This window comes from Mauremys reevesii, linkage group 12, assembly GCF_016161935.1.
Source record: "Mauremys reevesii isolate NIE-2019 linkage group 12, ASM1616193v1, whole genome shotgun sequence".
In the NCBI taxonomy this organism is placed as follows: domain Eukaryota; kingdom Metazoa; phylum Chordata; order Testudines; family Geoemydidae; genus Mauremys; species Mauremys reevesii.
The window spans coordinates 29,430,020-29,432,259 of NC_052634.1; the positions used below are offsets into that span (position 1 = coordinate 29,430,020).

The window sequence follows — 2,240 nt, forward strand, 5'->3', positions numbered from 1 at the left end:
TCCCCACAGCTAAGGGCGTCGGGTTCCTCTGGTGGGGGTGTGGAGCAGCCGTTCGTTTTCCTGTCCTTTTTGTGTGCAACTGCTGACAAAAACATCCCAGACAGAGAAGCAAGAGGCCAAAATATTTCAATGCAGGTGCCAAAGTAGCTCAGCTGGGCGAGTGTTAGACTGAAGATCAAAGGTCCTTGGTTCAATCCCAGGCTTTGGTGGGTCCTTTCATCCCTCTTTGTGCAGGGGTGGCTTGTTTTCTGGGAGCACAGCAGTGCCTGCACCCAAGGTGAGTCCCTGAGCTTGGGCTCTGCAGTAGGAAAACATAGAATGGGCTTCTGCCCCTAGTTGGCCCACCTGACCTTTAAGAAGGAGAGAGGGGAGCTGTCTTTCCAAATATGTCAGGGAAAGAGTAAGGCAGAGCAGCCTGGCTGGGTGTTTTTGTGCCTCAGGAATGGTGCCAGAGGGCTGCTGGGCAGTGACAGGCAGGGATTGGGGATGGAAGCTCCTCTGCGCAGCTGAGCAAGGGCACTACCAGGGAAGGGGCATCTGTAAAAGTGACCCAGCAACACCTCTCCTCCTCTGAGCACCTAGAGCAGAGGCGGCTGGTGCTGACAGCTCCAAGGGAAGGCTTAAAAGCCACAGAGCAACTGAGGTCAGGGCTAGAGGAGGACAGGACCATGCCTATGTGTGGCCTTCAGACAGGCACAAAAACACCCAGCCAGGCTGCTCCCTGCCATGCCAAACACCCACTGAAGGTCACCAGCATGCGGGGCGGCTGCTGATGTTCTGTGGCCAACATCACAAGATGGTAGGAAAGCAGGGCTAGCCCCCATGGTGGGGCCTCTGACTGGTCCCACTCAAGGTGCTGACTTTTGCAGTGGGGCAGGAGATTTTACCCCAAGAGGCTTTTCCCCAGCTGGTGAGAAGCAGAGAAACACCCAGGCTCCAAAGACGCTGTGTAGCAAGTACCCTCCAGCACAGGGACAGGCGCACACGCTAGCCCAGTCAGCCGCCCATTTTCTTTGGCAAGTCAGGAAGGGCAAAGGCGAGACTGGAAGCACCTGGGGCTCATGTCCCAGCCTTTGTGACGCCCACCCCCCAACTCCTTCCCGGGGCTCTAGCTGAAGCCAGAGCATTGGCCTGAGCCGCCAAGAAGAGGTTCCAGTCCTGCAAGGAGCAGGACGTTCAGCACAACAGTAAAACTGCAGAAACACAACTACCAAGGGATTTAAACCCTCAATCTTCTGATCCACACTCAGACGCCTTATCCATTAGGCCACATGGTAACATGAGAAAAGCCCCACCAAGCCCTTCTTTGGAAAAGGCCGACATTGTTCTTAGGTCATCTGCTGAGGGGGGCTGAGACTCTCTGGGCACAAGAAGTCGAGTTCCCAGCGACACGTGAGACTTAACTCTATGGGGCCAGGTGCAGGGCTTTGTCAGGGAGGCTCAGGCATGGGGGATTGGGGTGCAGCGGACGGACCGGCTGTCTAGGTGTGGAGATTTAGTCGCACTGAGGCACAGGAGGGAGGAGGAGGAGGAATCCTGCTGACAGGCAGTGGCTGTGCAGAAAAAGAGGAGGGGTTCCGGGGACATTTTTTGCCTCTTGTTTGCCTGCCTGCTCACTCTTGTGGTGAACGGTGAAGCTGGCCTCAACAAGCCCACGTAGCTCAGTTGGTAGAGCATCAGGCTCTTAATCTGAGGGTCCAGGGTTCAAGCCCCTGTCTGGGTGCTCAGCTTTTAAGTTGCCTTGTGTGCCAGGAGCCAAATGATTCCTGGCGCTCTCCACCAGCCACATGCGGATTCCCAGAAGCTGTGGCCATTTCCTGGGAAGGTTCCTTTCCTCAGGAATCAGGAGAGAGGCCACATCCACTGGAGCAGGCCTAGAACATGCAGTCTCTGGCTGGCAGGAAGTGCTGTGGGGCCAGGTGCTGAGAAAGCCCAGAGGGGGAGCAGCAGAGATGAGGGGAAGAGAGACAGAGAAGCAATGAGAACAGAGCACAAGTGTACAGGGGGTTCAGGTCTGGCTATTGTGGGGAACTTCCCTGGTTTACACACATGTCAGGTTTTTTCCCCACTTTGAACTTTAGCGTTCACAAGATGGGGACCTGCATGGACTCCTCTAAACTAAAATCCTAGTTTAGATCTGGTTCTCGCTGCCACCAGTCAAGTTTTAAGTGTCTGACACACTCCCTGTTCCCCCAAAACTTTCCCTGGGGAACACAGATCCCAACTTCCTTGGATCTTAA

The 2,240-nt window shown here is 55.1% G+C and overlaps 1 non-coding gene across 1 annotated transcript; it reads left to right on the top strand.

The window, feature by feature from the left end:
* The first annotated feature begins 1,650 nt into the window (after window positions 1-1,650).
* TRNAK-CUU lies at window positions 1,651-1,723 on the top strand. Its single transcript has one exon. It is a non-coding gene; the product is annotated as a tRNA-Lys (tRNA).
* The last annotated feature ends 517 nt before the right edge of the window (window positions 1,724-2,240 follow it).